Here is a 14897-nt window from a genome sequence, read left to right as displayed (position 1 = left end):
AGAGCGGCCGACATTCGGCCTCATGTTTCACCAACTGTCAGTCATCACTCTAAATAAATCTCCCTTTAATTGCTGTTAGTTTTATCTGGCGCAATCCATTTGATTGACTTAAATATTGAAATGATGGAGATATGAATATTTTATATTTCTGGGCACAGGAGAAAGCTGGTGGTTTTCAGACAGACTGATGGAAAATACAGACTAGGTGGAATGTCATTATTTAAGGTAATTTGGTACCTTATTGCTTGTGGAGAGGTGTGTAATGTGGGGGGTTTGTGTTTGAAAAAATGACAGTTCAAGGTGAGCGGAGATATGAGCCTGCCATATACACTGCCACTGCAGATAATCCACCTTCACCCACGGGTAACTAAGGTGGGGAAATGAGTAATTAGATCATTCTGCACATACAAGCATCTGTTTCAGAGAGCAGCAGTCTTGCTAAAGTGTCCTGGGGAAAGACACTGTAGGGTAGGTCAACCAGATCTTCTTTATAGCTGAATCTGACCTAATGCTTTCTTACAATTGAATATTGCTGTCGCACTGTACATTTCAAAGCAATATTCAGATACATCTAAAGTTTCTGAACCAGCTTTGAATCATAATAGGCCCCAACACTGAATTTTTAGTCATATATTATTGCTACATTTTACATAGTATGTCAATGTTTTGACTCTAAATCTATTTTAAGGGTCAGGTTTTACCTTTTGATTAAGGCAGAAAAGAGTGTTGGTTGTTATTAACCCTTTGAACCCTTTATTGTTTTTGCCTGGTGTTCACTCCCTTTGTTTACAGGCTTATGGCATTACTGTGTGTGTCATAGACATGTCAGACAATGCTATTTTCAGAATGAATTAGGCTATTTAGAAATGCCACAATCTGGCATGCCAGTGGTACAATTCATGTTCTGGGATAGTTAAAAAAAATGTATTGTGGCCAGGATAGCTCAGTCGGTAGAGCGGGCGCACATATACAGACATGCCTTGATGCAGAAGGTCCAGGATTCGAGTCCAACCTGGGATGATTTCCTGCATGTCTTCCCTCTGTCTCTCCCCCTTTCATTACCTTCCTATCATTAAAGGCGGACATGCCCAAAAAATAATCTTAAAAAAAGAATATATACTGTATTTACACAAAATGTATTAACACAATGTGAAATTAATCTTTCTTTTCTGCATTTGCACAGGGCTTCAAATTCAGCAGATAAGTGAATGAATAGAGGACAATACCAGTGTTTCAGGGAGAACTGTGTTGATAGGACATCGCATGACTAAGCACTGTTGAACATGTCTGGTAGTGTAAAACAAAACGAAAAGCCAATTCCCTTGGTATTTCTTTCATTCTTACTGCTTTACTGATCATTTCAATTTGGGATGAATATGTTTTTAATTTTTCCATCATGCTTTGGGAGATGTGAAGTGTGACATCGTTCATCAAGTTGAATATAAGACCTTGTTAATAGCACATAGAACGCAATTAAATACCTGTTTCACGTAGGGACAATAGGACCTACAGTTATTAATTATTGTCACTTTTTTAAGTGCTTCCCAGCAGTATATAACTATAATATAATAATTTCTAATGATATAATTCATGAAATTATGCAACATGGACCTGGATAAGCAACAGAAAACTGATAAATGGATTAACCAACTCAAAGTGACTCATTCATTAGTTAAATTTAAAGCTTTAGTGCGTAACTTTTTATATTAATGAACGTCCGTTAATTAAGACTATCAGCTCCACACAAATCTCTCTTTGTTTCTTAGTATGGCTATATTCAGAAGATTGTGTCGTCCGGTGACTTTAGCTAGCAGAAACTCGAATGAAGATAATTACATTTTCTGAAGAGTCCATCATGTTTTTTTAATCCTCCTTGTCCTCCTTGGTTACTAGAAAAATGTGCGGAGGAGGGGTGGGGGTAGGGGTGGGGTTGGTGCACAATCACGGAAGGTTTGTATCATGTGGATGCAGCGACAGTTTTGTTGTCATTACTTAGAATTTCTCAAGAGGGAGACAGAAACTACGCACTATAGCTTTAATTTGAGTGATACAATGACACGTGCCCAGTATTAACAGTGTTTGCTACAGGTCTGATAGTGCTGACTAAAACTCCACAAAAAAAGGATTAAACTGCGTCATGCATAAGCGCCGAGCACCCACGGAAAATACCGAGCACCCACGTGTGCCAGACTGCCAGTAGGCTACATTCATTTACAATTAAACATTGCAGTTGGTGCTAAGTGGAGAGTCTGTCATAGTTTGATTGGTTATGTCGGTGGCATTTATTCTTAATTTCCCACGAAGTTGATCGCGGTTACGTGTCAGTTAAACTCATCTCCAATCCTATCCGTATTTGTGAGAAGTGGCGCTGAGTTGAAAGCCTACTTTACGTCTTCATTATCCAGTTAATAGGTGCGTGTGTTCGTTTCGGCCGCTGTCCATTTCCTAAGGTTCTGAAATGCAAACAACTTTTGACTACTTTTTTTTTTTTTTTTAAAGGACGTGCGCCTGTGAGCACCCATGGAGGAAAATATAAATTGGCGCCTATGGTGTCATGCAGCACTTTCCACTGTCACATCGTTCCCACTTTTAGGTAATAGGTGTGAGGCCTGCAATGAGATACAAAAACATGTTCTAATATTTCTGCCTACAGCAGGTAGAGTGTAAAAGACGTAATACTTCTTCGTAATACACTCTAACACCTGTTTTGTGGAAACACAATTCAATGCTTTGCAATACTTCTCAGGACCTGCAGATATGTGTAATGTGAGATAGATGGTCTGTACCAATACCCACCCTTACATCTTAACAACATAAGTTCTGGGGTTACTTCCTAAGTGTGTCCCACCTCTCACCGATATAAGCTGGTTTAGTACTGACCAAAGCATTCTCATGAACAGGTTGGTATATCGTATGAAAACGTATGCACAACAATTCGTATGATATCATAGGAAATTATATGGACCGCTGAGTCAGACAGGTGACGGCCAGTCAGGTAACAGTTTAGTTTAGACAGTTTAGCGGTATTTACGGTTAAATTTAGCCAGGAAAAGGTTACTGTGAGCCGTGCACAGGGCACCGCGAGGTTACAGCTGTTTCAACGTCCGTTGCAGTTGAATTCAGCTGACAAAAGGTAACGGTCCTGCAGTGACGACAGTTAAAGGTCCAATATGTAATATTTGTACTGTAATAAATCCAAAAATGACACCAATGCCTCATCAGATATTAAGGAAACATGTTAAACTGAAATACTATCTTTTCTGACAACAATGCTAATGTCAGTATTTTTTCTTTTTGAAATTTACATTCCGTGACAGAATTTATGTTTATGTTTATGTCTGTGTGTTGTTATCAACGGCCAGTTTGACAGCCAGGCCGGGTTGCCAGATATACCTGTAAAAACGTAAACCCAGTGCACTACAGCTGTAACGGTAGTACAGCCATGAAAGCAGCACACAAACGAACAGGATCAACGGAGATAGATTTTACCCGACCTAAAAAAAAGAAAACAGCATGTTTCTAACAGTTGCGTGACCAGAGACGTAACAACCCCCTGGTAAATATTGGAGATGTGTTTGAAAGATGGAGACAGCTTAGATCCCAAAAGGACGCAGAATTGGCTTATTTCCTCCTGAACAGGTAAGCATAGCTTCAGGCTAATTTATCACAGCCACTAGGGACGGGCATTTTATGTCATTTCAACATTTGTGTACTCACATTGAATTATATAGCTAGAGTACCCGAGTTGGTTACTCGCAAAAACAATTGAGACACAGCCAGTAAAGTGATCTCGACTGGTCCTGGCTAACGCCGCCATGCTAACCCTGCTAACTGCTAACGTTACCGGGAGGACCAGGCAAGCGGGCCATGGCTGTTTACAACGTGTAGTTAAGCGGCTGGAGCCGACAACAGTGAGTTAATTTAAGCCACGAGAGGGGGGCTGTAAAACGGCTGTAAATCGGTAAATAACGGCCCGACTTCGGGCCGGGCCGTTATTTTCCGCCACGATCCTCGGGCCGGGCCGGACCCTTGATCAAACATTTGTGTTTTTTTTAATCATTACTTTAGCCTAATTGCCCCGCATGAAAGCCCTGTGTTTTAAGACCCATGCATCCACACCAACCTCATCCCTACGGTGATCTACACACTCTTACACAGCAGCAGTCAATGTGGTGCATACAGTAATAAATATGTGGAATACATCCTCATCGTCATATGTCCTCATTGATAGTACTGTAAAAGTCTACACTTGAAGATCATGACGCAAATATGGAATAAACATGGAGCATGTTTTTAAATGATTTTTCAAAGGATAACTGACATTTCTCAAAGGATAGCACTGCGTGTTCTGGTTTGACTGAGATTTTTGGATGCAAATTGCATCACTTGGGTGCCTCTGCTGTACATTGCCAAAACCTACTCTATGTGTATCTCACGCTTGTACAACATGTTGGGTTGATAGGCCCCATTGCACCAAATTGAGGGATTCTTTAAGAAGCCATATTTTGGCGTAAACATATGCAAATCAGATTAGAAAAATAACTCTTTAAAAGAGGCTATGAGGCTGGGAAGCTTTGAACTTGCTGCTCTTCAACACAACAATGAATCCCATGCAGCTCTGTAACTGACTGGCTCCTCTGACCCCGCTGAGCAAAGAGAGCACATGGAACAAAAATGTTACATGTCTTATCATCATTAGTTCTCTCGCTTTTCATGCTTAGGATGGAACAACAGTGGAAGAAGTATTGAGATCCTTTACTCAACTACAAATACTAATACCACACTGTAAAAACACTCTGTCCTGCATTGAAAATGTTGCTTAAGTAAAAGTATGTAAGTAGCAACAGGATGTAAATGTAAATGTACTTAAAGGATTAAAAGTAAAAGTACTCAATGCAAAAAAATAATAAAATAATAATAATAAAATAATAGAAACTGGAAACGATCCAAACTGTTCTGTCAATCAACTAAGTGTTTAATCGGCTAATCATTTCAGCTGGACTTGTAGGCCTGTATATTGTTGGGTAGTTTAATGTATAATGAAACATGGTATTTAAAGTGATGGTTCGGAGTAATTCACTCTAGGGTCCATGCACCATGACCTCGAGCCAAACACCCTCCCAGAAGCTTTTTTCACCTGGGTCTAACATTGGGAGAGTTAGCGTAGAGTAGCGTTATCAGCTGAATAGCTTAGCGCAGGGGCTAACGGACCCACGTTTGTATCTTGTAAGTTACCCCACTAATAATGCCCGAAATGATACCAAACGTCTACAAGTAGTACAAATAGGTTATGCTCTCAAAAAAAGATGGATTGGAAAGTTTGTAAGTACACCAGAAGTTTATGAACTTGCCTGCTCTCCTCAGCTCTCTGTTACTGCTGCTGCTACCTGCAGTTAGACGAGTGCTTAGGGCCGTCTACAAATTACTACACCGAAAAGAGTTACAACAAAAATATTTATTAATTCAGTGATTAAATAAGGTAATGTCTCCAAACTTACCTCAATTATTACTTATCTCCTGCTAGTTATACTACAGCACTTACTTAAAAAAATAATTAAATTAATAAATAATTTTGTTGCATCTCTTTTCGGTGTTGTAATTTGTAGACGGCCCTAAGCACTCGTCTTACAGCAGCAACAACAGCAGAGAGCAGAAGCCAGCAGGCAAGTGTTATTTACATAAACTTCTGGTGTACTTACAAACTTTCCAATCCACGTTTTATGCGTACATAACCTATTTGTACTAGTGTAGACGTTTGGTATCATTTCTGGCATTATTAGTGGGGTAATTTACGAGATACAAACGTGGGTCCGTTAGCCCCTGCGCTAAGCTATTCAGCTGATAACGCTACTCTACGCTAACTCTCCCAATGTTAGACCCAGGTGAAAAAAGCTTCTGGGGGGGTGTTAGGCTCGAGGTCATGGTGCAAAGGACCCTAGGGTGAATTACTCCGAACCATCAATTTAATAAACTAAATGTGTTTTGTGTGCAAAAATCTTAATGTGTAAAGTAACTAGTAACTAAAGCTGTCAGATTAATGTAGTGGAGTAAACAATAGGTGATTTCATTTCACAGTTTAGGCATTACCATAATTTCTAAAGTATGTGTCAGTCCCTCAAACCTAGAACAGATAAATAACAAATGTTACTTGTATCAGCAAACAGTATCCATTCAAACAGGTCTTTCACATTCTTCACCATTTTGCAAAGAATACTCTTTTTTTATCATAAAAAAAATAATTAAAAATGGCGTATGTCATCTACATTTCTTTTCTCTCTGAAATGTAGTGGAGTAGAAGTAAAAAGACTCAAAGTACCTCAAATTTACAGCATTTGAGTAAATATGCTTAGTTACATTCCCCCACTGGGATTGACCTTGTTTTTCTTAAAGGACACTGCATGAGGAGAGAAGTTAGAAGAAGAGGAAAGTGATCAGAAAGATGAAACTCACCTTAAGGTGTAGAGTGCTTCCCAGTGAGATACACAGAGATTTTTGTTGAGTTTTTGAAGCTCCGGGCTTGGCAGCATACAGTACTGCTTTCATTGTTGTTACTGCCAGTTTTCTAAAGTTGGAGGTATAACAACATCCACTGGCAAGAATAGCACTTTGTTTTATTGGTGCACTTTGGGTCTGTGCTGGAAAGAAAAGCCAAGAGATGTGGGTAACACCTCACCTTAAACTTGTCAAAGGTGGAACAAGTGGAAAATGTCAAAAAAAGAAAGAAAAACTCTTTAAAACAGAAAGAAACATTGCTACATACAGTATGCCCACTGTTTCCCATGCAATGCCAAGGGTGTAAAGGAAGAACATCGAAATTTATACCTTTAATTTTTTAATTTAGAGAGGTGCAATACTTGAGTTAAATGTAATAACACTATATATGTATACAATATATATGATAATTGTACATGGAATACAAATATAATGCAATGATGACCTACTTGGCTAATGGCCTTTTCTTTAACAGCATAAGAGACGCATTAGTGCCATTAGTTTTGTCATGCTTTTTTAATACATCTTTTATAGTCAGAATATGGCTATCCACAGTAGATTAGAACTGGTAAATAGGGTTAGAAAAAGGAACATGATTGATTTACACTGCCCATTCAGTGAAGGCGGCATGGAACAGCTTTGTCAGTTGTGACATTATGTAAATGAAAAAAACAAGCGTAGAATGAAAATGGGGTACTTTTAGGGTGTATCTCCAGTGACATGATGACATGTTCAAAGTTTGAGATTGACACAGCAAACACGCATCAACACTTCATTAAAAATCAACCAAACATCAACAGCTTATAGTTCAAAATGTATAAAACTCTAAGTAGGCCCCAATGTCATACTGTAAGGAAGCCTGGCCAGAGTGTCATGGAAGGTGATATAAGGCAGATTTAGACACACTTTAAAGATGATTAAAATAACACAGATTATGTCACGGTTCAGCAGGAGGACCCAAATGCAAGACTCTTCCAAGCAGAAGTGCAGACAAACACGCTTTATTTTGACTCTACAACATACAAACTTACAACTACAAACCCAGAAAACAAACAGGGGTCCGTTCCAGGTAGGAGGTTTAATAAACTCTGAGTCTAACCCTGATGTCTGAGTTGATTTACCCTGAGATGGGAAACTCTGAGTTTTTGGTTCCAGAACAGCTGATATGAGTTGGTTCAATCAACTCGGAGTATGTTCACTCAGGGTTACGCGCGTGCACAAAAGGCAGTATGAATGGAGCCATGATTCTACGATTCACCATGGTAACAACCACAAACAAACGGGTTGGCGGAAATACTCATGCGCACAAACAGCGAGTTTGAACATGTGTTTCGTTAAAAAGCAAGACAGCGGCTGCTGCTGCAAAAAAAAGAGATTGAGTGTGGGAGAAAATTGCTGCTCGAGTCAATGCGTAGCTACAAATTCACAGTGTATTAATTTCATATTTAATCACAGTTAACATATAATATTACTGGTGAAAACTGGAATTGTATTAGGCCTACACCTATAATTTCATTTAGGTGCAATCCTGCGGGCGAAAAAGTAAACTATACTAATCCCATTCTGAGGCTGCAGCACCATGATCATTAACAGAACTATAATGTATAATGATGTATTTCTTTTTAATGGCTCTACTGTCCAGGGAACACTACAAAATTTTAAAAAACGTTTCAGAGCGAGTCACACTTTTCTGATTGCTCTGCATACAGTGGCTTAGCCTACTATTAGCCTACAGTATGATCCGCTACACTGTTGTTAAGAAAACTGCTGTTTGCAAAAAACGTAATGCGATACAAAGAATCTGCTGGGATGTTAAAGCCTGTCCACGATGGTTGATGTTAGTGATATGAGGACGGATAAGGTATCTACATATCTAATGGACTGTGATAAAAAATACCTCTCAAATCGGTTATGTGGAAATGAAAACATATATATATATATATATATATATATATATAGTCGGGACTCAATACCGACGTAAACTCTCTGTGAATTAATACAGCTTTTTCATCAATGGGATCGTCGACAAAAGGACGTGACATGTTTGAGAAAAAAACGTTTTATAATCTGCCAAATATAAACCAATACGTTTTTTTATTCATGCAGATAAAACTGCATTAAAATGCGCCTGATACAGACTGAATGAATGAATGAGGAAATGAGTTTCTCCTCCCTCTCAGTGGGAGGAGACTGAGAGAAACTCAAGGTTTCTTGAAGAAAACCTGCTCCCACCAGGTTAGGTTCACAGACTCAGTTACCATAGTAACTGACTCCGAGGTTAAGTTACCTCTCTTTCTGGAACGGAAAACCCAGAGTTTCCCTCATCTCAGGGTTAACCAACTCAGAGTTTTCACTAAACCTGCTTTCTGGAACGGGCCTCTGGACTCTCACAGGACAAACACAGGACAGATGAACACCAGGACTAGAAATACACAGACCAATTAACAAGAAGACAGGGGACTGGACAAGACCATAATTGGGAACAGGTGAGAGCAGAAACGGAGGGAAACTAACAAGAAAGGAAGTGCAGACTATATAAGGGGATGAGCGAAGACAAAGACACATGACAGACTGGTAACCACAGAGCACATGGGAAACAGCAACAAGCAGAAAACAGAAAGGCCCTGTGTCAAACCTTTTGGCTTTACTACGGTGGATGTGTTTTCTGTCATGATTCAAGTTATTGACACTTATTAGAAACTTGTATTTCTGTTATTGTGTGAAGGCATTATTTCTCTAAAGCCAAGTTGTTAACTCATTTTGATTATTTAGTTATATTGTGATTATGTTGTGAGAAACTGTTGATTTGCTGTTGGTTTTAGATTATTGAGTGTGTGCATGCCTGACTGTTCTTAGGTCTAATACTGTTTGTTAAATGTACTGTCTGTTCCACGGACCTGGCTTAAGACTCGTGGTGATTAATCTTTTGACTCAGTAGCACCTCAGCTCTGGAATGCTCTGCCTCCATCCTTACGGTCTGCTGTATCAGTGGACTCTTATAAAAATCAAATAAAGACCTACCTTTTTAGCATTTGGTTGACCTGTCTGCACTATGTGATATTATGTTATTTAATTATGTATTATGTTTTGAATATGTATTATGTTCTCTTGTATGTTTTATGTTATTGTTAAGCACTTTGTGATTATATCTGTGAAAAGCACTTTATAAATGCATTTTAGTTACTTACTTATTTCTTTGTGTGGACAGGTATTGTCCACACAAAGAACCCAAGATTATACAGCATCTTGGCATCCTAACATGAACATTTGGCAATGTGCTGCCCAACTGCATGGAATCTATCTGTTATTATCGAGTACTTTTCCTCGGTTTTTTAGCTCTTTATCGTCATGTGTAAAGTGCTGCCTAACTTGATTCGATACAGACTTCAGGAAGCTCCATTTTAGGGAGGGATAACAAATGTATTCCCCAACTTATGTTTTTCTATGTGAAGAAAGAGAAAGAAGTGCACAGCCCTGTTGACTCAGGCTGAAGCCAGACTTAATATAGTTAGTTAGCCCACAGTAAGTCTGAAACCCACCGGGATGTGTCCAGATAACTAGCAATGTAGTTAATGCTTTGTGTTTTATAATTAATCTGCACTGTATGTGTCTTAAGTTGGGATGTCTACTCTACATGTACTTTCTTAGTTGCATGCAATTTACCATATAGAAGCAAAAAGTGTCAGGATGTGTACTTAATATAGCCAGATGAAGTAGTATATACTGCAGTGATGTGGAGTCTCTTGCAAAACAGTCTGACAACAGATAGTTGTTTCATCACATTCTGTAATTCCTCTTGGTTTTGCCTTTAGTAGAAAATCCAGTCCCTGTTTGGTGTTGCAATGCTCACGTTGTGTTTCCACATACTGTATGTGAATACATAACATATTCACAAACCAATTCAGTCAGTGAGTCAATGTATGAATATGTGTTTTGTGTTATTGTGTCACTTTCTGTTAAACCTCGTTGGACATTGTTAGTTCTCAGTGAACTATTGCATATTTGTTTGTACTAAAAAAAGTGTAAAAACAACTTGTATTACACAGTGTTCAACTACTTTTCTCTGATTCCGAGTGACTTCCCGGAGTCTCGTCATCACCATGAGGTTTTAAGGCAACCAGTGGAAACTTAAATACCCGCTGTAAAACCAACTTTCATTTTCGTTGTAACGTGACTTGAGAATGCCTTGATACAAGCATATGACCTACCAGCCTTTTAAAATAGAAACAACTGGGATATCTGGGACACCACATTCCCCAGAGCTGATCATGTGATTATTGCCAGTTATTTTGTACTACTCATTATGACCTCTGTTAAAAATATGGCCAAGTCAATGCAACATAAGGAACTGTGTGACAAGCAACCTCATCTTCATCAATTTGAAAAACAGGCTGTTAAAGTGAAAAATAACACTTTATTGGAAAAACAGCTTAATTGTGATTATTTATTCATACTAGGCAAGTCAGCTTTATTTGTATAGCACATTTCAGCAACAGGGCAATTCAAAGTACTTTACATAAAGAGCAGTTAAAAACGATAAAAAAATTAAAAACAGATACAATACGAGAATAAAAGTTACAGTGCAGTATAAGAAATTAAACATTAAAGAGGAATTAAAAACAATTAAAAAATATAAAAGCAGATAAAATCCAAGATTTTAGGCTGCTAGTATGGGACAATGTATAAACCGTTGCTTTATACACGTAATCCACCCGCAATCCTTGCCATTCCCGGAACGGGCCGGTCCCACCAGTCTTACTTTTAATTCTCTTTGTATGCTTATATAGATTGTCATACAGTTTCAACAATGCAACTTCTATATAAGAAATGAATAATTATTTAAAGAAAGGCAACATCAAAAAGAAAGGTCTTCAGCCTTGATTTGAAAGAACTGAGAGTTGCAGTGGACCTGCAGTTTTCTGGGAGTTTGTTCCAGATATGTGGAGCATAAAAATTGAACGCTGCTTCTCCCTGTTTAGTTCTGACTATGGGGACAGAAAGTAGACCTGTCCCAGACGACCTGCAAGGTCCGGGTGGGTTCATAGTGTAGTAACAGATCAGAAATGTATTTCGGCCCTAAACCGTTTAGTGATTTATAAACCAGCAAAGTATTTTGAAATCAATTCTTTGAGGCACTGGAAGCCAGTGTAGAGACTTCAGAACTGGAGTGATGTGATCCACTTTCTTGGTCTTAGTGAGGACTCAAGCAGCAGCGTTCTGAATCAGCTGCAGCTGTCTGATTGATTTTTTTATTGAAAATTGTATTTTTACTAAGCCTACAGTTGATACAATAGATGCTGGAACATGTCTTCGTCATGCAAATTTAATTTTGTTACATGTACAATACAGTAGTTAGCTTCAGCAATTTGGAATATCTACATATAATAGATTGAAGTGATTCAAAATCTATGTGATGTATGATGAGGGAACATCAATTTTTAGACTGAGATGGCTGCATTAAGCCATTGTCCATTTTGAATAATGTACATAATGCTTACCAAATGTAGCAACCACTTGTTTAATTATGGCAAAAAATATTACTATGTCGTAATATAATGTTGCAGCTTTACCAATGGTTTCATAAACAATGCTTTACTATACTGCCCCGAAAAGGCAGCAATAACTACAGGACCAGTGACGTGAAAGAAAAGTATAAAGTTTTAAAGTATATAGACAGGTACCTTCATTTCATGGCTTTTTTATTTTTTTTTTATTTTACCCTCACAAAAATTATGCATTTCTATACTATTCTTTGGCATCATCATTTCTTATTTGATTAAATACATTTTTGTGGGGTAGTGTGTGATATTTCACATTTCTTTAAAAAGTTGTTCCAACAATAGTATTGCACTGCAGAGACAATAAGCTGAGTGTTTTCTCTATCTCAACCTCTAGGCCAAAATATGCAGTAATAACAGCTGCTTTCACTGACCTGCAATGTACATGAACTTCAGTGACATTTTTGACCACTGAACCGATAAAGTGCTGCAGAGTCATGCTGATCAAACGCTGCGTCCGTAGTAGGTGCAAAAAGAGCAAAAAGTAGAAAGAAAGGGGCTGGGAGGTTAGAGAGCGAGGTTAGGGAGGCATAAAGACAGAGATAAAATGTGAACAAATTATCCTGTCTGGAAAACATTAGCCATTATACACTCCCAAGCAGCCTTGGACCGAACTAATTCACTGCAGGCAGACACTGGAATTAGGGGAGGGACATTGTAAAGATGGCATTCAGAGAGAAAATATCACACACATTTGGAAAAGAGCTTTAAACTTGGAGAGATGGAGATTAAAGGGCAGACTTTATGCAGAGCTGAGAAAATGAGGGGACAAATAAAAAGTGTTATATCAGTATATCAGAAATTAGATATCTGCCACGTTATTTCAAATAATAAGTCAGGTACATGTCACGTTAGATATGGTCATTATGGCTAGGATATTGGGGTTCTGTACTGAGAGATTTGACTGTTTCTGGGTCAGTGGTGTCCTTGCATAGTGGCTTGTTTCATCTACTGCCTCTCCCCTGGGTTATGCTATTTCCACATGCTTGCATATTTTAATATTCAGATAGACATTTTATGACATGTGTGGCCTATCTTCTTACACCCTTGCAGGAGAGGGTCAGTGATAAATAAGTTGCATCTGTATTGGCTACGCATTTGTGTCTTCTGTTTTGGCTGTTTTCTCTTAAAGGCGCTAATAAACAGATTGGGAATCTTGGTGAAAACAACAAGTTATGTTAACTGGTGTGAGTAAGTCTTGGAGGAGCACGGTAGTGGTGTGGAAAGCTAAACGCTATTCTCTCTTGCCCCGGCAGCCCCTGGGTGCCAATTTAGGTGTTAATACGGGACTAAAAGAACCTTGTAGAACGCTTCATGGATGTGGTTTCCTGTGCTTGCTTTTTTTTCCCCCAGTATGTGGCATTTCACATTAATGAGTAATGATGAGTATTTTTGTTTAATGCTGTTGACTCGCATTTGGTCCATGTTTTTTATTATTTATGTTGTGGTTTTTGCCCCCATGTGTGCTGTAAAAACTAGATTTCTTTACCAAGCAATTGACATTGAGATAAACTGAATAGAAGTCATGTCCACAGTCTTTTCATATGTTAATGAAATTGTCTTATACTGGCACTGACAGTGAAATCATGAATGCAGCACATAAAAACAGTATGAATTGGATGTTTATTTCCATGAATGGGAGAAATCTAAATGCATGAATCTGAGAGCCTCTCAGTGATCACACATGGCCTTTTTTTTTTGCAGATGTTGATACACTGATATTCGGAGATATACTGTAGGTGATTCTGAGAGAAACATTTATGGGCATTTATCCAAATTTCCCAGGAAGGAAGGATCATGAGGACATTAATTGGTGTGATTCACTCCAGCATCAAGCACACAATAAGCAGCTGTGTTTTCACATCGCAGTGAAACCGCAATCCTCAGCAGCTGCGACTGTGCACAGCTGTTTTTTTTTTTACCTGTACGATTTAGAAAGTTGAGCTGGGGCTATGAAGATGTTCCTCTAGTTCCGTCACATGGCACTGTCAAGCTGGGGCCTTTGTTCCTTGGCAGCATGCCACCCCACAAACCAATGCCAGAGGAACTGTGTCATGCCCTGCTCAGTTTGGTTCATAGACAGGGAACGCAGGGAATAAACCATTCCATTTGAAAGCTTTCTGGCATGAATTTGAGTGGCTGTCACGGCAACTTAAGAACAGATTTGCTGTCAAAACGGAAATATTATGTATATCACTACCCATCTATTAAGGCACATGCTCACCCCCGGGCCTCACTGCTCTCTGTAAGCTGTGAATACCTATTTATCCACAATCTCTACTCGGCTCGGTATGTGTAGCTTCAGCAAGAAAGTTTGAAAAACAAGAATTTAAAGAGTAACTTGCAAGAATCTAATACAGAAGAAAAGCAGAAGGCAGTCTCTGACATAGGGGCACTTAAACTATCTTGTTTCTAAGCAGTCACTAAAAAGCCGTGGTCCAACTGTAGGAGAGAAAAAGAAGACTGATCAGACAGTCATTACACCGACTCAAACATTTTCCTGTGGCAAAGGCCAAAGTCAGCCAACACAATATTGCACAGCTATACACAAAGGAGAAATCTAACTTATTATTCCATCTGCTGTGTTTTTCAGTGATGTAGAAATGTAGAAACCTGGCTTGCATGTGTGAAGACAAAGGGTGGGTGTCAGGGTCAGCAATCAGGGTTAACAAGTAAACAGTCTGGCAACACCTCCCGCAGACTTAGCATTACATTTTAGCATTGCTTTCCTGGATTGGCCCCTCCATCCTCGTCCACTCTTAGCCTGGGACAATGGCACAGGTAATAACAATCACAACACCATTAATCTCAATAAAAGTAGGCTATAGGAACATGCTGGAAACAGCA

The sequence above is a fragment of the Perca fluviatilis genome, chromosome 4 (assembly GCF_010015445.1).
Source record: "Perca fluviatilis chromosome 4, GENO_Pfluv_1.0, whole genome shotgun sequence".
Classification (NCBI taxonomy): domain Eukaryota; kingdom Metazoa; phylum Chordata; class Actinopteri; order Perciformes; family Percidae; genus Perca; species Perca fluviatilis.
The sequence above is the reverse complement of the archived record's forward strand: the minus strand, read 5'-3'. Positions refer to the sequence as shown.